Source organism: Lactuca saligna, chromosome 1 (assembly GCF_052625555.1).
Source record: "Lactuca saligna cultivar CGN05327 chromosome 1, ASM5262555v1, whole genome shotgun sequence".
In the NCBI taxonomy this organism is placed as follows: domain Eukaryota; kingdom Viridiplantae; phylum Streptophyta; class Magnoliopsida; order Asterales; family Asteraceae; genus Lactuca; species Lactuca saligna.
This window is the reverse complement of record NC_136417.1, coordinates 105862785-105885755: the sequence shown is the minus strand read 5'-3', so window position 1 is coordinate 105885755 and position 22971 is coordinate 105862785.

Below are 22971 nucleotides of genomic sequence, written 5' to 3'. Positions count from 1 at the left end.
TCTCCTCCTGAGACCCCCTATATAAGCAGTTGATCTGATTTCCTTTTACTAATGTGCTCCAAGTCCATATCTCGTTCTCAAGCTCAAGAAGTCATATCATTAAGGGTCTTGCATCCCGAGATACTCACGATCTCCCTGCTAGCATTCTACATCATGTTCTAACAACTTACCTTCTTCCTTTCCTCATCTGCTGCATACTATGGTACCATATAATCTCTTTCCCGAGACTTGGCAGTGATCTCTACCACAGTCTCAGCCGTCTGGTAGAGATCTAACAACTCTTGCGCCAACTGATACACCTCAATCGCCTGGGCACACTCTACCAAGAATTTGGTTTAAATGTCATCCAATAACATAGCATCAACTACTTCATCACTTAAATCCCTACCAACCATATCCTATCAATCTCGTGCTTTGTCCCTCAGGAGACAGGAAGTAAGTCGGATCGTGTCTCCTTTCGAGACAATGTCTGGTTCGAAAATTGTTGGCGACACCTACCTACCATCTGTTACTAACAATTGTTGGCGACACTTAAGGCGTCATTCCTACATCCTTAGTCCTAATCTAGCATGCTCTTCTAATAAAGCTGATAATCATAACATAGCATAAATTTGTATGGGTAATTTGGGAGTATATACTTGAGCTCGGCTGATTGCATGCACCACACCCTTTTTCTCTTTTCAAATTTCTTATCTTTCTAAAAATTCTTTTCATTTTTCTAAAACTCTTTTCTTTTAAAAAAACGTTATACCACTTCCTTAGTTTGAGTTCAGACACACCCAGAAGTGTGCCTGAATCAACCAAGGCTCTGATACCAACTTGTAAGATACCAAAAATACAAGCCAAAAATTTCGTTTTAATTTAATAATAAAAGGCATAATCATCATACGTCATAGAAAAATCATAAACAATGTATCTCAAAATACTGTAACTACTGTCATGTATATCCGAGTATAAACATCCCAGGCTGAACAAATGGTGTGTGCACTGCAACCTTCCCGAGTTCCTTTTTTGAGACCTAAAGTACCTAAAACCAAAACTAAAACTGTAACCACGAATCTTAGTGAGCTCCCCCAAACTACCACATACCATACAAAACACGTATAACAAATATCATAACTCTGGGAATCTTCCCAACTGCATCGAGATGAATCCCGTCATCGGCTTAGCCGGCATCAGACTTCTGTCCGGCATTGGGCTCACCCCGGCATTCGACCACATCGGACATCGGGCTCACCCTGGCAACGGACTTGCCCCGACATCAGGCTTACCCGACACATACACAACATAAGATACATCACAAACACATAACATAATCATGTAACATGCATCGGGCTAGCCCCAGAATCGGACTGAAGTCCGGAGCATACATCGGGTTTGCCCTAAATACATAATACATGACATAATAACTAACATACATCGGGCTTGCCCCGACATTGAGCTTACCCTGGAACACATAACATATAGCATATTCACATATATTGGATCGGGCTTCCCCGACATCGGACCGGATTCTAGAACACATAACACATAACACATAAACGTGCATGAATCACAAAGGCAATAAGCATACATAACTACTTCTCGAGACCGCCTCGGCATCAGATCGAAGTCTGGAAATATACAAACTGCATCGGGATAACCCCGACTTCTGGCTTACCTCGGTATACTCTACTACTTAAACGGGCCAGCATTGGTGCCGTAGACCCATTCTTATTGGAGGAAAACTTACCTCACACTGCTGAAGTCCCGCTGACAAAACCATAGTTGTTGGATGGTAGATTTTCGGTCTGTCAATGTCAAAATAACACCGAATTAATAATTTGGTCCCAACACATATACGTATAATTCCATGCTTGGGTTAAAAGACTACTTTACCCCTGTCTTAGCTTGACTCAAGCCTAAGGCCCAATCCAAAGGCCCAAAAGTATAATAATGGACCAAGGCCAATCTATGACCCAATTTTCCCAATTGGGCCCAAGTCTTTACATGGTCTTGATCAAAGGCCCAATCATTCATTCTTTGTGAAACACTTGACATTCTCAGAGTTCAACATCTCATAATCATCAAGGCCCAGACCATGGCCCATCTATGGCCAAATTTTCCAAATTAGGCCCAAACCCTCACATGGGTCTTACTATAGGCCCATTAAATTATTCTATGCCCAATTGCTTGTTCTTGGATGTCCCATTATCATCCTAATCATCAAAGCCCAATAGAAAGCCCCAACTCAAGGTCGAAGTGAAATTACGGTTTCACATAAAATGACAACTAAAGTTAAGTGTTTCTCACTTAATTCATTAAGGACTTAATCCATTAAGTCATTTACTTTAGTAGATAAATTATGCGGACTAGTTGGATTTAATACACAATCCATTCTAATGGCCTAAAAGTGGGTCCCAATAAGTCCAAGGCCCAAGTACTCACAATTAAGGTTTTCTAAACCCCAATTAGGGTTTCCCCAACCAAACATGGCCCAATAGGCCTAAAACAAATCTTTAAGCCCAATAGGGTTTTGCTAGGTCCATTAGGGTTTTGCTTGTTGGGCACCACCCACTACCACCTCGGGTAGTGGTGGTCCACGGCTGCTCACAACGGCGGCTACCACCTTATGATGGTGGTTATGGTTCTTTTCATTACATTTTCTACTAATTACAATTACAAGTTTTTAATCCACAAATAAACACACACACACACACACTAACTACTCTAATACACACATACATGCACTCTAGTGGTGGCCAACAGCGGTAGAAGTCGGCAGCCACCACCTTACGGTGGTGGTAGTGGCTTTTCCCATGAACTCCATCTAGACAAAACACACACACATACTTCAGATTGCATACATCAATCCAGCCACCCTCCTGGTAGCTCAAGGGGACAGCAGCGAAGGTTTTTGGATAGCAGCCACCACCTCACAGTGGTAGCAGTGGTTTCTGTTGGTTCTTAGAGAAGCACCCACCCACCCACCTGGTGGCGTTTGGCAATGGCAGCGGCAACTCAAGCGGCTCATTGGTGGCACAATAGTGGCTAATAGCGGCGACGATATACAACGAGACAAGGTGGCAGCAATGATGTAAACATTAGAAAGAAATGGAGAAAAGAGAAGGCTGATCGACAACGAACTAAGCAAGAGAATGCATCCAATCACAGCCACCCTCGCGGTGGCCTATGACAGTCGGAGGAAAAACTATGGAATAGCCTCCTTCGCCAATTGAACAAACGGTGGTGGCGGCTAGCTACTGTGGAACAATATCAGAAGTTAGTGGTTCACGTTGTCGCTGGTAGCAAGAAAGAGAGAAGAGGGGTGTCAATCTGAGGTAAAGAAGTGAGAGTGGCAGCCGATGGGGGAGGCATAAGGAGGGTGATGGTTGGTTGCATCCAAGAGGGTTAAGGTTAGACAATGAGACCATATATACCCGTGCACCACAAAATTTAATCCAATAATGACATAAACATTCCCTCCCTTTAGAAATAGTTTCGAAATATATCCCATAATTTACCCTTTTAACCCCTCCTTTAGAAAACCCTTACAAATTAATCACAAAACATACACTTTAGCCCTTGGCCCTTAAAATCCTCTCAATATTAACCCAATCATTACCAAACATACCCTTGCTTCTAAAATTATTCTCAAAACAACTCCGTAACTTACTAAACAACCCCCAACTATCAAAATTCTTCACAAATTAGTCCATAAATTACATCTTAACTCCAAAACTAACTTCTTGCTACATTATTTCGCATTTAACCTATTATTCTTTTTATAAATCTTGATCTATTTATTTATCTACTAAACGGGGTTTTACACTCGAGCTCGCTCCCTGAGACAACCAGCAATAAATGTCACCTTTGACCCATAGAGGTAGAAGCTCATCATATGGGCACACTCAATGTCAGTTATCCAAGGTCTGGCTGCAATACGGTCCTTCACCCAAAGAACACTGGTACCCCACATCCTCTGAAATCTTTAAAAGATACGTAATGGGTCCCAGATTGGCTAGAGGCCAGATTAGCCTTGAAGGCTTGAAGGCGATCCTCCATCAGCTCAATGATAACCTTCTTGATCGACCTAAATATCACCGAGGTCACATCAAGGATGCCTCTAGTAATCGCGGATGCAATGAACTCTCATAAGCCCTTGTCAATTGGTTGGATCTTGTGCCCAAACCAGATGCAGATCCTAACCCCCCTACTCCATGACATGTCATCACCATACTGAAACATAACCACATAAACAATTATCAATGACACAAGAAGGTTCACACTCTCGGGTTCCCTAGATTCATCATGGTCTTCCTTGTCTCAAGTTTAAATCTTGTATTTTTAGTAGTACGGGCCCAATACCACCTTCTATACCTATTTATACCCTCCACAAGGACGACCTCGACTCCTCCAAGTCAATCTTTCCAACTGATACATTCCTTAAATTATAAGGCATCCTACACACCGATGTATCTCATAGGGACTCCCTAAGACTCCCTTCCTCAACCCTCTCTGCTATCAGCTACAGAAGGAGTTCCACACATACTACATAACTACTTCATGAATACAATTACATACTACTAGTATTAGTTAATTCATCTAATGATAGGTCCCACCCTATAACAGTTGGACTCAAACAAGAGTTGTGTAATAGAATTAAACTTATCCTTCTAGAATTATCCAATCACAATAGTATGTAACTCAATGCATTCATCCACTAATTAACTAGAATCAATAGAATTTCCTAAAGCACAAAGCATGCAATATTCCAACATCAGGCAAGTATACTCAAAACTTACCCTATACAAGCCATCCTAATAAGTAATTGATTTTAAATGCATTCATATCACACAATAGTAATATTAAAATAGTCAAAAAAAGTGTCATAGTAAAATGTTCTCATAGTACAAAATCCCAAAATCTTTAAATATAGAAATCATAGGGTGATGCGATGTGATGACGTCGAGCCCTTTCCTTTTGAACTGGATGTACCTGAAACATAATCTAAAAAATGTAAGCACAAAGCTTAGTAAGTTCCACAAAATACCATAGACAAAACAAACGTAGTGCAAAGCATATTTGAGTGCTTGCCTCTCCCTTCGGTCAATTTCAATCCAATGCTATCAAGCATATATGGCTGGTTGCAGTTCGCTTCATTTTCTTTCAATCGGATATTGGGTCTACTTCACCCCTTACTACTACCACATATTATCAACATGAATCACATAATCATCAAACAAATATAGGCATATCTGATAATTATCATAAAGACAAACATCACACCACATCATAAACTAGCGGGTTGACATGGGTGCCTTCGATCCACAGATGAGCTACACCAGTGCTACTCCACACCTAGATAATCATGCAAGGAAAACCTTAGATTTGTCCTTCAAAACCAAGAGTTGACCAAAGTTAACTCATGTGAAAATTCAATGCCTAGGGTCAAAGTTCAACTTTCTCCTTAGCTCACCCTCACATCTTGACCACTAAGGATCATGTCGTAAGGCTAGACTTGACTTGGCCACACTCAGCGAGTCAAATTAGTTTCACTCATCCAAGATGGTCCTCAGATCGGGACAACCACCCGCCTCACGTCGTGAGGTTTAATTTCTTTCGTTGTGTGATTGGTTTAGACCAACTTTGAGCATTAAGCTCTTAATATTGTAAGAGACACCATGATACTCTCTACAACACCTCCTCGACCCCAAGGACCATTAAAATTGTAGCTTTTCAGGCATGCATGTCTAAGATATGACTTGGACACTAAGTACGTCAAAAGAAGGTTATTAAGATCAAGACTCAAACTTGTAGTCCAAAACTCACACCAAAACTCATATCCAAGGACTCACATATACAAGATGTCTCAATGATCCATATTGTTGCCAACTTTATGGATATCATGCTTGTTAAACAACCAAACTAAACAAAGAAAGGTGCCAAAGCTTAGATCTAGCATACTTAAGAAAAAAGATAAGAATTTTATGAATTAAAAATGATCACAAGCTTAACAAATCCAAGAGGTAGAAGCTATATTGTAAAAATGAAGCTCCATAAGAGCCTTCGTCCACTTCATGGAACCAAAAAATTTCAACTAAGCTCTTTAAAATTACCATCAATGGTCCAAAGTCTCAAGGATGTCGAAGTTAGGGTTTTCAGGGGGCTAAAGAGTAAGAGAGGCAGAGGATGAGTGATCCTAGCCCTTTCTTTCCATTAAATACTCGAAAATTAGGGTTTTGGGTCATCAGACCTGGCTCACGCCATGAGACTTTATGCCTCATGTCGTGAGATTCAAGGATGTCAATCAAATGATCAATGGGTATTGTCACTTTATGAAGACTATAGCTCACGTCGTAAGCCTCCTCCAAAATGCAAAAATTCAAGAATTTAAGTACCACACGGATTCATATGCTACACATTTTTTAATTTTCTACTCTTACGTAAGTTAATTACCATTTCTTAGGTGCTTATACTGCACCATTCTAATTCTACAACAGCTGAATACTCACCACTTCCTTTAACTCTTTTATAACTCTTTGTGAAGTATTACATATAGTCACTTCACTTTCTTTCTAAAGTGTTGTATCTACTACACCTCTTCTTACTCCATAACCTCTTAAAATTTTGGGCACCAAATTTTCTCATACATCTTTCTTTTACTTGCTAGACATCCAATTCTCATCTAAACATGGCATATTCTTTCAAGTACCATGTTAATCGTTCTTGTACCACCGTTCGATCCTCAGGTGTAACACCCGGAATTCCGTGTGGTACCTTTTTACACTTGTGTTAAATTTAATTTTCTTGGGAGGCCCTTCTATATGTTGGGCGTACATAAGTGTACGCTTAGCATACATGGGTGATTTGGATGCGGAGCTTAACCACATACGTTGGGCGTACTAAGGTATACGCGGGGTGTGTGTGGCCAGTGACCAAAACCCTAATATTTGGACTTGTTATCTATTTAAACCCATTTATGGACTTTGGACCCTCACCTTTATTAGCCTCCTCACCTTTGAACGTCCCTTGAAACCCTAAGCGGCTAGTAGAAGTAATTTTGAGCTTGAAGTAACAAAAAAGAGCCATTTATTTGGTGGTAGCAAGAAGAAGGAGTTGTGGTGTAAACCTTGGACATGGTTGAACTTCTAGTTCCAACATCTACAACATCTAAGGGGCCATTAGAGGTATAAAGTTCATGCCTTTGTTATCTATTGCTTAGATCTCTCCTTAGGCTTATTATGGTCCCTTTTTGGTTAGACTTAAAGAGTTAAGAGCAGTTAAAATGACAATAATGTGGTCTGGACGTTTAATAGAATCGTTAAGCTTAAAGGTAAAACCTTTATGGTGTGTGTTACCTTGATATGAGTATATTTAGTTATAAAATTCATGCACTATCTTAATACTTTATGTTAATTTTATCTCAAATAATGAACCAAAGGTGCTGAATTAGCTTAAATATTTCATTTTCAGTAACAAAGACATGCTCGGATAGAAAAGGAAGCGGAACTGGCGATTGGACGCATGGATCTTGGATTTTGAAGAAAGAAGGATGTTGCTGGACAGCTTGACCCCTCGTCAGTGTTTTGGCCATATCTCATGAACCGTAACTCCGATTGACGAGATTCAAAATGTTCTGAAAGTAGACACAATTTTGGACGACTTTCGTGTTTTGAGAAAATGTTGATTCGAAACGTACTCGGCGAGTAGGGTCGATTACTCGCCGAGTTGGTCAGAAGTTTCGTGATTCTGGACGCGCTGACTTGCCGTACACGGGTTTTAAGTGATGAACTCGCCGAGTAGGTCACTGGACTCGCTGAGTAGCCCCTGTTTTGTGAAAATCTATATAAAGGGACTTCCAGATCGATACCCGAGGAGATAGATGAACCCTTGGAGGCCAATTATCGACTAAAGGTGCTGTTGGAGCGTGGGAAGCAAGGGAATCAACCCTACATTCAATTTTAAGGAGAATCAAGTCAAAATCAAGTTTACTCTTACCTAATCTCTTGTTTGAACTATGTTTTTACCAATTGATTTCGTTTTTGTGCTTGTTTCCATTGTAATCATGAGCTAAAAACTCATAACTTCTGTTTAGGTAGATGAATTTGTGAACATGGATTGATTATTTGATTAGGATTAATTTTAATTGGTGATTATGTTTTATTAAGATTGTTAAAGAACCTTATGTGTTAACAATAACTATTCTTCTGTTAATAAATTAGTAATTAAGTTGTATGAACATCTCTTAGTTATTAATTTCATATGATTTATTGTGACCACATAGTTGTATGTCTAGGAATAACGAATGTGAAACTAGAATTAACTAGAAGATGGGTAAGTTAATGTGTGAGATTGTTTGATGAACATCAGCAAGAGGTTAATTGAAGGGCCAATTTAATTAACCATTACAAGTCTTATTTAACCCGAATCAATAACTAGGAAATTCGTTAATTTACACAACTGGCCACTGCTTGAGTTAATTTGTTTCCTAAGGATTAGTAATAGCAAACGTGAAACTAATCATCTTAGTCGGTAGCCAATGAAGAATTAATCCGATACATTGAAATCATCCATGGGAACAAATGAATCGAACCTAAACAGAAGTCCTCTTTATTATTGAATTTAGTTGATTTTTATTTTCTTAGCTCTTAGTTTGTTAGTTTAAGTTTTAGTTAATTGTTTAAGTTTCTAGTCTTGCAAAACTAGAGAAAATCCCCTTTCTATTACTTGTTTTATTTAGATAATATTAGCATTTATTTTAATTGTTTACCGTTCCCTGTGTTCGATACCCTACTTGCTTGAACTATATTACTAATCGATGGGTACACTGCCTTTCGTGTGTTTATTTTGTGTCTAAGTTAGTAGGATTAAAACTAGTTTGTTTCACACACATCATACCTCTAATCAAGTATTAAGTCATGTATTAATCTCTTTTTAGCTTTATGACCTCATTAAGCTTTTCATGCAAGTAGTAACCACTGCAAGTGAATCATATATGAGTCTTAGGGATAATGTCTTAATCAATTAAGAGCTAAAAGGAAAGTTAGCGAATCTGAGGAGTATGTTGGGCATACAAGCTCGTATGCGTAGCGTACATGCTCTTAAGCGTGTATGCTTAGCGTACAAGCCGAGTACGCCTCGCATACTTAGCAGTGGGATGTGGTGTTTGGTCCTTTTGTCTTGAGCTTTATTTTGGACCATAGATCTTTAAATTTGAATGGTGGGACACTAGAATATCTTATTGGGCCTTATCTAGTTTTGGGTCTTGGCGTGTTTGGGTTAAGTGGTCGTATTTTTCATTTACGAACCTTGTATGTCTTGGTATGGTCCTTTAAACTTGTTAATGGACCTTAGGTGGAATTGTTTGGACTTTCGGCATGTTATTGCTTTTAGATCAAGAACAGCGGGGCCCATTAAAGGAGAAAGGCTTTTTGGCCTTAATAGGAGAATTTAGACATACGGATTTTGGGCCCGTGATTCGTTTGTGTCATAATCCTAATTAGGGTAATTTATATGTATGTATGTATGTGTGTGTGTGTATATATATATATATATATATACATATAAGTGTGAGATTTTCGAACCAACAACCTAACAGTTATTATTTATCAGCAGTCTGAGGTGAGTCTTCTCACTATACCAATGGGTCGAAGGCACAAATGTTGGCCCATTATCTGACATGTGGATTGACAATTGTTATGTATTTACTTATATGGAGAAGATGGGGTAGCCCGTGGCATTTGGATAGCAAACCGTGGGGGTAGGTCATGGTTTTCTAAGTAAAGACCATGGGGTCGCCCATGTCATTCCAGGTAAAGACCATGGTGTCGCCCATGACAATTATATGTATGTTGCTTGGTATTATGTGGTTGAATGTTACATGATATTTTGGGAACTCACTAAGCTTTTGCTTTAGTTTATTTGGGTGTTTTCAGGTACTTCCTGTACTAAGGGGAAGGGTTCGGCTTGATACCACAACATTCACTCTCTATAAATTTCCTCGTTTATTTATATCGATACTCTGATCTTTTGACATGACATGATGTAATGTATTTTGGATGCAAATTATGATTGTAATTCCTATTTCTAAAATGAAACAAAAGATTATCCGGTTTTTGGGCTGTTACAAATTGTTATCAGAGCCTTGGTTTGATGGATTCGAGCATAACCTCGGTGTGTCAGAACTTAAACTGAGGAAATGGTTACCTTTTTCAAAAGAACAAAGACAATTTTTTCTGAAAACTATTTTCTGAAGTAAAAAGGGAGAGTGCAAAGCGTGGGATCGACCAAGCTCAAGTAAGTGTTTCCCAAAATTAAATCATGCTTATGTATTACAACTAGTATATTAATATGTGAAGTGCATGCTAGAGTAGGGTTAAGGATACCTTCAGGAGTTATGTGATAAATTCGCCTGATTTGTGTGATGCCTTGTAGCCTAGCAAAATTCGATGTGATATTTTTCTTGGAACAAATGTTGACTCTGTTATTTGCTAAGTGTATGCTTTCAAATTTATATATATATATATATATATATATATATATATATATATATATATATATATATATATATGCTTAGGATAACATAGCCCTAAAATGATGGATTCTGCCTCATTTCCTGTTCCTTTTTTGGTTGTGGAGTTAGGGTAGAAACTTTATTTGATAGTCTATTTGATTCTATTTATGTATAACATGCATGCATAAGGTAACCTGCAGTGTTGATTGAGGTTTCTAGTTTTGTGAGGATTGAGTAATCCTAGAAGCGTCTAGGATATGTGTATGTGATGTGTTTTGTGGGTCATGTTTTGAGTATGGTCGGGTGAATTAGGGGTAACAGGTATCACCTTGGGGAAGATACAGGTAGGTGTGGAATGTAGTATTGGTCCTGTACTACTGAAAGCACGGGACATGTACCCGAGACAAGGGCAGGCATGGAAACTCTAAAGAGTACGGTGACGAGGAATCCCTATGAACTTTCTTATCAATTGCTTTATATGTTGTATTTTCACTTTGAGGATGATGATGGCTACACAAGGAGGTTCAGGTTCGGGATCGGGTTCAGGTTCCGGTGCAGAGCCTATTAATGAGAGGCTGTGCGACCTTATCACAGTCGAGGTTACTTACGGTATCCTTGATGCTACCCAGGTGATTTTCAATACCGTTAAGGAGGGGTCATTGAAATTATGGAGGTCTTTCCGACCCAATATCATTGCGGGTCTGATTAGGACTCGAACTTCCTCATTTCGGGTGTTCAAGGTGTGCAGAGCACCTAAGTTCTTTAGGGCTAAGTACACCATCACTAATCACCGCTGCATCATTGAAATGGATAATGCTCAGTGGAGGAGATTTTTCCCCAAGGTAGAAAAGGTAGGATTCGCGTCCTACATGCTAAGGGACCGAGCGCGGGACTGGTGGGAGGAGGTTACCCATGAGGTTGGGATAGCAGGTGTGACAGCGATGACATGGGAGGATTTTGTGTGGAGGTTTGATTAGGAGCTCCAAAATCTTCACCAGACTACGGAGATCACCACCAAGTTTAGGGACATGGAGTTTCTAGTCCGCAGTAGGCTGCGGACAAGGACATGAGGAAGACGAGGTATCATGCTATACTAAGGGATGATATCTGGGACTATGTGAGATTTTCAAGACGCAAAACTAAGAATGACATGATTGAGAAGGTCCATGAGCGGGAAATCAAGTTAGAGCTCCAGAAAAAGCAGAAGTCAGAGTAGGTTCAGATAGTAATGGGGTAGGCTTAGAAGCCCAAGATCATCGATACTTCCAGCAGAGGCCAACAAGGTCGGGGCCATTGTGCCAAGTCTCATAATGGGGCATGTAGAGTAGCAAGCCCGGTATGTTATAGTTGTGGCCAATTGGGCCACATGAGCAGGGAGTGCCCCAAAAAGGGCTTGATTTGTTTGCACTGCAACCAGACCATTTAAAAGGCTGATTGTCTGAGGTTATCTGATGTAGAAACGGTGGCGGTTGTGCTAGCCACCTTGAAGATTACCGATGGCCGCCAAGGCAAGGCGGAGGCTCATGCGGTGAAGAGTAGAGCATTTCAGTTAACCACTGACGAGGCCCAAGCAACATCATATGTCATTATTGGTATGTGACATACGATATTACTTTGGACAATGCCACATAAAGTTGGTCATGCGAGAAATCTATTCTCGAAGATATTCACCTACATTTGGAATTGTTTGACCTTGAGCTTTATTGATTTTCATCGTGAAACATATTCGAATTGGAATGTGTTCTCTTTAGCTTGAATGAGACCATGTTTACCCACAACTATTTCGGCATCCATAACATTTAACTGAAAAGTTTTACATATCACTCGGGTGTCGTTACACAATTCATTTGATGGGTCCATATTTCCTAACAATATTATCAGCATCAAACGTTTAGTCGTAGGTAATGAGGAGGCAAACCACTAAGGTGTTCAAGAATTCCATACATAGAAGTTATTTATATCGTTTATGGCTTCATTAAAACTAAAGCAAATTTTCTCTTCTGCATGGAAATTGGTCGATCAACTAATCATTAATCTTATTGACACTCTCATTTCTTGTGGAAAATATTGTCCACGAAATAATATAGTTTGATTCAGATCTATTAATTTCCTAGGATAGAAAGATTACATTTTGTTTTCGGCAAATAATTTTCGGACGACTCTTACTTTTATTTTGAAGAATATTCGTTTCAACGATTAAAGTTTGGGTAAGTGTTTGGTGAATAGTTTTTTACACAATATGATAGTACTCGGACATTGGGTGATCACACAAAAGTATAAGTATCATTAGATATGAACTTTTTAAGTTAAAAATAGAATCAGAACCGATTCGTGGTATTCAATCAGGTTTTCGGTTATCCCAATTTTTCATTTTTTATTTTTGGTTTTGATCTTGTTCGATCTGGTTCCGGTACCGAACACCTTTTTAGATATCACACTTCATAGTAAAACTAAACCAAACCGAAGCTAGTTAGTGGTATTCGATCCACTTTTCAATTCCTCATTTACTCATTAATCGGTTTTCGGTTCTTTTCGTTCCGTCTAATTTCATCCGGTTTCAAACCTATTTACATCGCTAAGTATCATATTCTCTTTCAATAATCATATAATACATGGTCATCTTATCCACTAATCCAAAATTATAGCATATTACTATCGTTGAGATCAAATTTTTATATGTAAAATAACATGGTTTTGTAATTAACAAAAACTCATATTATTCAAATGATTGAAAATGTTCAACTAAATGACCAAATAAAACATTATAATCTCATAAGAGGTTTTTTATCATACTTGCAAAAAATTAAATTATTAAAACTTTTTAATACATGTTGGAAATGTGTTGTTATTTATTTTCGTCATTATTTTAAGTAATAGAAAATTGAATTATAAAACTATTACATACATATTGGAAATGTGATGATATTTACCAAAGTTTTCAAACATGCCAAACATATTAAAAATAAATATTTCAATTATATCTTCTTAGATTTATATTAAAACAAAATTACAACTACAAATATTAATAAACATAAATTATATATACATAAGCAACAACAAATTACAAAATAAAATTTAAACAATAAAGAAGACCAATATATAGATATACACAACAACAAACATAAATTATATAAAGTTTCTATACAAGGGGCTTATTACATAAAACAACTACTTTTCCTTTAACTATTTTTCCCTAAATTAATATTATTTATAGAGAAAATAGCAGCCTACTTCTATTCTTCTATTTTCTATCAATATAGCAACATTTTTTTAAATTGAACTGTCATGGGAAATCCAAAAAGCATTTGCATATTTGTATCAATGATTGATAAAATATTAAAAAAATGAGCAACATAAAATTAAATATTAGATAAGGTAACCAAATTGGATACCTTAAATTCTTGTAGAAAGGCTAAGAGCATAACTTACCTTCGTATCTTTATTCACCGATCTACTTTATGCATTCAAATCAAATTTATATAATGAGGTTATTAGACATGACAATAGTAATTTTATTTTTTTTAGCTTTGTTTTTCTTTATAAAAAATGAGAAGATTATTTTCGTATTTGGTTTTGCACCTTCACAAAACCATATGAAATTGCCATGATTCATTCAACCTTTTTTCTAGCTAAAGCAAAGATACACGCACTTCTGCTAACAAAAGTATCACTTTCTTTCGTACGTCCTAAAATTTAATATTTTTTTACTTACCTGATATCTATATCCCAAAAGTGATAAACTTTGATATTTTTTTTCATACTTGATATAAGAGATGGATATCAAATAAGTAACAATCCAATGTTCACCCTTTTTGGATAACCTATAAGAAATTGATATCAGAACACCTTCTTCTTCACCCCTTATGTGATATTTGCTTAATGAAAAGCGGTAATAATAGAGAGTACATGTTTCTTAATTGGACAAAAATTGGACGAAAAAATACCCTTCCTTTGTTTCTTTTTGTTCTCTTTTTTCCCATGTTCTTCATTCCACATATTGAATCAAGCAGACCTGATTACTCAATATCCAACCAAATATGAATGAATTCATGATGGAATTGTCACCTTGAAATTTATAGTCGACTGATGAAAATAAGTCTCAGACCTATATAGTGTCGACTCATGCCTAATGAAAATCAATTATAACAAACATAAATACGAAACAAATAGCATATCCCATGTTAATCCAAATACTAAAACACACTCATCACACATCAAACATAGCACACACACAACACATATCGCATACACAAACAAACATACCACACACATCAAACTTTATAAATTCAAAACAAAATAATAATCTAGATCTAATCAAATCAAATTCATGTTAGTTTAATATATTTGAAACCTGAAACTTAAAATTCAAATCTAAATTTAAATTGAAATGACATTTAAGGGTATAGTACCTGTGTCGAAAATCGAATCCAATCAAGTACAACACGATATGGCATGCTACATTAAAAAGGAAACATAACCCACATTGAAGAAGCCTTGTAACATGTTCCAGTCTAAGCCCCAACACTTGATCTATGCAGGAATTTCTTTCCACGGATACGCCATTGTCTAACTCGTCTCCAATGTTCAAACATACTCATAACTGGAACATATGACACACACACACAATAGTCACACATTAGACACACATGACCAGGGTAATCTGGTGGGACTGTAACTTAGAAGCAACCCCTTCCACATCACCATCTTCAGTCCCATCAACAACCCCAATTCTTCCACCATTACCTTTTTACCGGTTCGAGACAAAAAACCCAAATATGAAAAATATAAAATTTTCATCAATTTCAAACTATTATTATCATCTTCACAAGTTACAGAAGACCATTTTAATATGGTAAATAAAGATAAAATTTTACCTGAAATATAATAGAGAGGAGAAGAAAATAAATACATTAAAAAATTCTTATTGAGTGTTGGGTTAACCTTCAAATCAACACAACAAATCAAGTAATCAACAAATAAGCCCTGCAAATAGATCAAATAAAATATCGATCATCAAAACAGCCAAACATATATTATTAAAAATAGAGATCAAAACCAAAACCAACCTCAAATTTGTTCATGTACTCAGAAGATTTTCCAATATCCTGAATAATAATCAATAAACACTAAAGAAAAATAATTAAACCCCATTAATGTGCAATTTATAATAAACAATGAACACCTACTATTGAATCAAAAATTCTTTTCATCAAATTATGATGACCCACATCTGTATAAGTAACTAAAAACGATGGAAACCCATGTTAGGGTTAAAAATCTTTGAAGTTAGTTACAGGGATGGAAAACTTACATAAAAGAAGAATAAATCAATGGTGCCTTTTCTTCTTCAAAGCTGAGACGTAATTTTGAGAATTTTGAAGAGAGAGAGAGAGAGAGAGAGAGAGAGAAAGAAAGAGAGAGAGAGAGAGAGAGAAAATAAACATGAAAAATATATTATTAGTTTGAACCCGATTTCAACAATAGTCTATTAACCTGAAGACCAAAAATGCAAAGCAGTCAAGATCTACTAGGGGAGGGGGAGCAGTAGCAACGATCATGCGTTCTTAGAATACTCACAAAGATGTAGTAGAGGAGTAGTATCTCTAACCTGATACCGATTGGGAGAGAGATTATAGGTTGGAATTTCTTTGAACCATATTTTTTTGAACCTGATGACGGTGACCGAGCTACTGAGGTAAGAGAAGGAGAAAGCGAAGTAGGAATCGTCGATTGGCGTAATCAATATAACATCGCTTCACGGTTTCTTTTGGTTTCTTGTAATCGGAATCTTCGCCATCTCGATGTGATCAGAAATAAATCAATAGAACCTTTTATGTAACTTTCATCGATTCTATGGTGACCATAGACAGAGAAAGAAATGGTGAGTAGTGGTGGTGCGTTTATCAGATGATGGAAGGTAGTCCGTTTAGCAGCAAGGCAAGAATGGTGGTTGGTAAAGGCTATCAGATTTTGTGTTTAGGGTTTTCCATGGAACAAATTTTAATAAGACACCATGGGAGAGTACGGGAGACCAAATTTATGTTCTTTTGGTGGAGAATGAGGTGAGATTCAGAGTTAGGTGCGGGGATCGGGTAATGGAGTTCTTAAGGGGAGTCTTATGTTAGACCAATTCAAATGTTCTTTGAGTGATTCAATTGGCGAATTTAAAGAAAACTTTTTGACATTTTCAATTACAGATAAGATTTAGTTTTTGTTGACAGGATGATGTATGCATTGATTCATTGTATGTTATATTATAATGAATTGAGTAGTGTGGGATTCTTAATTCATTAATTGGATGAGATTAAGAGATAGAGAATGAAAAGTTCGAAAGTTGATTCATTAAGTGGTCATTTTGACCATAAGAGTTAGAAAGTTGATCCATTAATTGGTCATTTTTAACATAAGGCTCATTAAGATCTTTATATGCTAAGACAAATATTAAGAACTTGTATGTATGTATGTATGTATGTATTATTATTATTAATAAGATGGATATAGAATGCATCAATAATAGAGTAGAGGAAGATGGGATAATTAGTCTTCACTAATTGATAAGGCCATGTATTACTCTCACTTACTCACTCCCTATCCCTCTCTCTCTCTCTCTCTCTCTATATATATATATATATATATATATATATATATATATATATATATATATATATTGGATGCTAGGTCACTAAGTGAATATCCAAAAGTAATAGGATGAAGATAGATGAAAAATAAGTGTGTAAGAACGTGTATCAGTGCATGTATACATATTAAAAGTATGTAAGAGGTATATGTAAGATACATGTAGCAGAGAATGTATGTATAAAAATAGTATGTGAGTTTAGATGAAAAGGATATTTGTTGATACCCAAGAGATAGAAGAAAGAGTTAGAAGATGATTATATGCAGATAATCATGAGGTTAAGTATGTATGTCTAGACATCTATTGTGCAGAATACATATTTTTATTAGATATAAGTTGAGATTAAGTCATCAATGAGTTAAGCACTAGAAGAGAAATATTAGATAATATCTTATTGAGATAAATAGATAGATTGTCCAAGGGACTAGTGTTATATAGTGAGTCACATAACAAAGATAGACACGTAGAAAAGGATGGTTCCTTCGAGGATATAAGATAGATTGTTCCTTCAGGGACAAGAGATAGAAGGTTCCATTATGGAAAAGAGTATGGTTCTTTCGAGGATAAGAGACAGGGATTCCTTCGGGAATAAGAGCATGGTCCCTACAAGACCAAGAGTAGGGTTCCTACGGGGACAAGAGTAAGACTCGTTCAGGAAAAAAAATTTAGTTCCTACTAGAATGAGTGTATGGTTCCTTTAGGGAAAAACTTTATGATTCCTCTAGGAATAGAGTAGAGGTTCCTTCGACGACAAGAAATAGAGGATACTTAGGGGACAAGAGATAGAGATTCTTTTAGGGACAGGCGATACAGATTCCTTTGGGGAATAGAGTAGAGTTTCCTTTGGGGAGAAAGAGTATGATTCCTACAAGAATAGAGTAGAGGTTCCTTTGAGGACAAGAAATAGAGGTTCCTTCAGGGATAAGAGATAGAGATTCCTTTGGGGAATAGAGTACAGGTTCATACGAGGATAAAGAGTATGTTGCCTTTGGGAATGCGATTATGTCCATATAGAGAAAGAGATAGATGATCCTATTCGGGATATAGATAGATGATTCCTGCAGTAGTCTAGATTATGTATAGGTAAAGAAGATAGAGAAAGGTTGCTTGATAGGAACAAGATAAGTGAATTCTTTGTAAGAACTAAGAAATAATCCATAAGGTAATAAGAATACAAAAACGTGAGGGATTTAATAGAAAGAAGATACATTAAGGATCTATGAGAATTCTTTTGGGTCCAGATTGTTAGAGAAGCAAGAAAGAACAGTCACTTTGTGAAATGATATGAAAGGGATCTCTAGTTAAAGAGATGCCAAGAGTAGGTTGAAATAATGATATTGAGGTATCATTAAAGAAAGATACGCTATAAATGATGTTTCCTAGTAGATGGACATTAGATAGAGTATGTGTCCCAAAGAAGAATAGAAAGTTAAGGTTAAAGAAAGGGGGAAAAAAGAAGGACGGGAAAAGATAAGTGTATTTAAGTATACTTGGTAAAATACATATTTTGGTGTATCAAGCAAAGATCTTGGTAAGTAAGAAGAAATATGAAAGTCATAGCAATTGGCTTACGAGCAATTGCAGAGTAGAGAAGATAAGTACCTAGGAATTTTTCATTTTGATAAAATTTAGGTTATGATAAGAAAGATAGATACTTGTCAATCGGCGATAAGTATGATGTGCATGCAGTGTATGGGCGTTACAGACACATGGTACATTTCTTGGTTCAATAGAGCCATTAAGTTTCGTACGGATCAAGTGAGCTAGAGAAGAAAAGTGATAGAATGGTAGATTGAGAAGAAATTACTATAAAAGAGATATAATACTTGTGAACCAGCGAATGTAATGGTGAGATTGTGTTTTTGTAAGTATACTGTGCATGCAGAAGTATGGGCTCTGTATACACATTATATTTAATCTGATGCAATGAAACGATTAAGGCTACCTGATGAAACAGCCTAAAATCTAGATATATATATATATATATATATATATATATATATATATATATATATATATTCATTTTAGAAATAGGAATTGAAATCATAATTTCTTTCAAAAATCCATTACATGATGTCCTTTCAAAATATCAAAGTATAAATATCAATAAGTACGGAAAATATTGGAGAGTGAATGATATTCCATAAAGTCAGGCCCTTCCTCTTAGTATTGGAAGCACTTGAAAACTCTCAAATAAACTGTAAACAAAAGCTTAGTGAGTTCCCAAAATATCATGTAACATACAACCAAAGAATACCTTGAGACATTCATATAATTTCCATGGGATACCCTTACGGTCTTTACCTAGAATGCCATTGGCTACCCCCATTTTCTTTACCTGGAATCCCATGGGCTACCCCTATGGTCTGATACCCAAGTGCTTTGGGCTTCCCCCATGGGCTTTACCTGGAATGTTATGGGCTACCACCACGGTCTGATATCCAAGTACCATGAGCTACCCTCATGGTCTTCATATAAGTAAATACATAACAACTCTCAATCCACATGTCAGATGATGGGCCGACATTGGTTCCTTCGACCGATTAGTATAGTGAGAAGACTCACCTCAGATTGCTGATAAATAATAATTGCTCGGCTCCCGATCTAGAAATCTCACAATGCTATATATATATATATATATGTATGTATATTACCCTAATTAGAATTATGAAACAAACCAATCATGGTCCCAAAATCCCTCAGTTAAAATTCTCCTATTAAGGCCCAAAATCCTTTCTCCTTTTATGGGCCACATTATTCTTGATCTAAAAGCAATAATGGGTCGAAAGGCCTAATAATGCCACCTAAGGTCCATTAACAAGATCAAAGGTCCATACCAAGTCATACAAGACCCACAAATGAAAATTTGGCCCACTTAACCCAAACGGGCCAAGACCTAAAACTAGATAAAGCCCAATACGATATTCTGGTGGCCCAACATGCAAACTTAAGCTTCTATGGTCCAAAAGGAGGCCCAAAACCGAAGGCCCAAACACCACAACCCACTGTTGAGTACGCTGGCCGTACTCAGCTTGTACGCTAAGTGTACACGCTTAAGGGGTTGTACGTTGTGCGCACGAGCTTGTACACCCAACATACTCCTTAGATTCGCCAACTTGCCTTTTAGCACTTAATTAATTAAGAAATTTTCCCTATGACTCATATATGGTTCTCTTGGAGAGGTTTATCATGTAAAGTTGCCAACTTTACGTGCATGCAAGGCTTAATGAGGTCCTAAAGCTCAAAAAAGATTAATAGATGAATTAATACTTGCATGGGGGTGGTCAGAAACACCATAAAGTTAGTACCTTTAAGCTTAAGGAGTTTATTAAACCTCCATATATACATTATTGACATCTTAAATGGTCTTAACTCTTCAAGACCAACCAAATAGGGATCAAAAGGGACCATAACCAGCCTAAGGAGATATCTTAGCAATTTATAAGCAAGGCATGGACTTTATACCTCCAAAAGCTCCCTAAGATGTTGTGGATACTAGAACTAGAAGATTAACCGTGTCCAAGTCTTGCACCACAACTCCATCTTCTTGCTAACACAAAAATTGGCTCTTTTTTGTTACTTTAAGCTCAAAATCACTTTTAATGGCCACTTAGGGTTTCAAGGTATGTTTGAACGTGAGGCGGGTGATAAAGTTGAGGGTCTTAACCACTTAAGGAACAAGTCCAAAGATTAGGGTTTTAGCCACTAGTCACGTACGCCCCGCATACACCTTAGTACACCCAGTGTACAGGGTTAAGGTTCGTGTCCAAATCACCCACATATTCTAAGCGTACATGTATGTACACCCAACATACGGAAGGGCCTCCCAAGCAAAATAATTTAACCTAAGGGTAAAAAATGTAACATACTAAATTCTGAGTGTTATGAATCTCCTCCACTTGAATTAGACTTTGTCCTCGAATTCTGATATTGCGAATAATTTTGGGTAGTGTTCTCTCATATCATCCTCCGATTCTCACGTCTACTCGGAGCCCCTTCAGTGTTATCATTGCACTTTCACCAGATTCACCACCTTATTACATAAAGTCTTAGTCTCCTTATCAATAATCGTGATGGGCTTCTCCATGTAATTTAGGTGCTCACACACCTGAATATCATCTAACGAGACCACTGTAAAATAATTGGCTACCATTTCCATAGCTGAGAAACGTGGAAAGTGTTATGGATCTGAATGAGCTCGTCCGAAAGATCGAGCTGATATGCAACTCTGCTAACCAAGGCAGAAATCCTGGTGGCCCAGCTTTCCTCTCTTCTGAAATCGGACGACACCTTTTTAAGGTGACACTTTCAACAACAACATGTCTCCCACCTAAAACTCGAGATCCAAATGGCATCGGTAAGCATCACTCTTCTGGCGACTCTGCGTGAACCACAATCTGTCATGCACTTGCTGAACTAGCTTAGTGGTCTTCAGCACCATCTCAGTGCTTCCCGTGACTCAGTGCCTGACCTCCCCCCCAATAAATCGGGGTCGTACACCTTCTTCCTTACAATATCTCAAACAATGGTCGATCAATACTAGCATGATAACTATTGTTATATGAGAACTCTGCTAGTGGAAGATAAGTATCCTAACTCCCCTCCAAAATCTAGCATACATACTCTAAACAAATCCTCGTGTGTTTGGATCATCCGCTCGCTCTGACCGTCAGTCCGGGGTGGTATGTTGTACTGAAGTCCAACTGAGTGCCTAACTCCTCATGGAACTTCCACCAAAATCTGGAGGTGAAACGAATATCACGATTTGAGACCAATGTTATTGGCACCCTGTGCCTGACTACCACCTTCCGAACATAAATATCCGCTAAATTTTATGAGGATATGCTCTCCGCAATCAGAATAAAATGTGCACTCTTGGTTAGCCTATCCACAATAACCCATATAGAATCAACACCCACGTTGTCCTGGGTAACTTGTTGATATAGTCAATAGTGATCTCCTCCCATTTCCACATGGAGATGGGTAACGGTCTCACCTTGCCATGAGGTATCTAATGTTCAACTTTGATTTTCACCTAATTCAAACACCGCTAAATAAACCAAGAAACTTCTCTCTTCACGTAGGGCTACTAATAGCTCAACCTCAAATCTCGGTACATCTTCATGGCCCCAGGATGGATAGAAAACTTAGACTTGTGTACCTCTTCTAAAATTGTCTATCTCACCCCACCTAATGCCAGAACCAAAACCATACCACACTGAGTCAATAACCCCTGACTGTCTCTAACAAATAATGGAATCTTCCCTATGATTCGCTAAATCTTCCAATTTTCTTTTTTCAATCCTTCTACCCAAGCCTCCTTGATCAAATCCATCAAGGGTGAAGTAACAGTCATACTAAAAAAAAATATCGGATCAATGAGCACACTTTCTTATGGCATAAAGCATCAGCCACCACTTTGGTATTCCCAGGGTGGTACAAAATCACGCAGTTATAGTCTTTCACCGCATCTAATCACCTCCACTGTTGCATATTCAAATTCGGCGGATCCATCAAATACTTCAAGATTTTGTGATCGGTGTAGATAGTGTACCAGACCCTGTGCAATTAATGCCTCTATATTTTAAGGCCAAACACAATCGTCCCCAATTCAAAGTCATGTGTGGGGTAATTTGCCTCATGAGGCTATAGCTGCCTTGAGTCGTAAACAATCACATGCCCTATATGCATAAGGACAGCTCCAAAACCCGAAATAGAAGGGTCACAATAAACCACGAAATCATCTAATCCCTTGGGTAACGCAAGAATCAAGGCCTTGCACAATCTTTACCCCACCGAAAGGTTACATTCTTATTATTTAGGTGGGTCAAAGGTACTA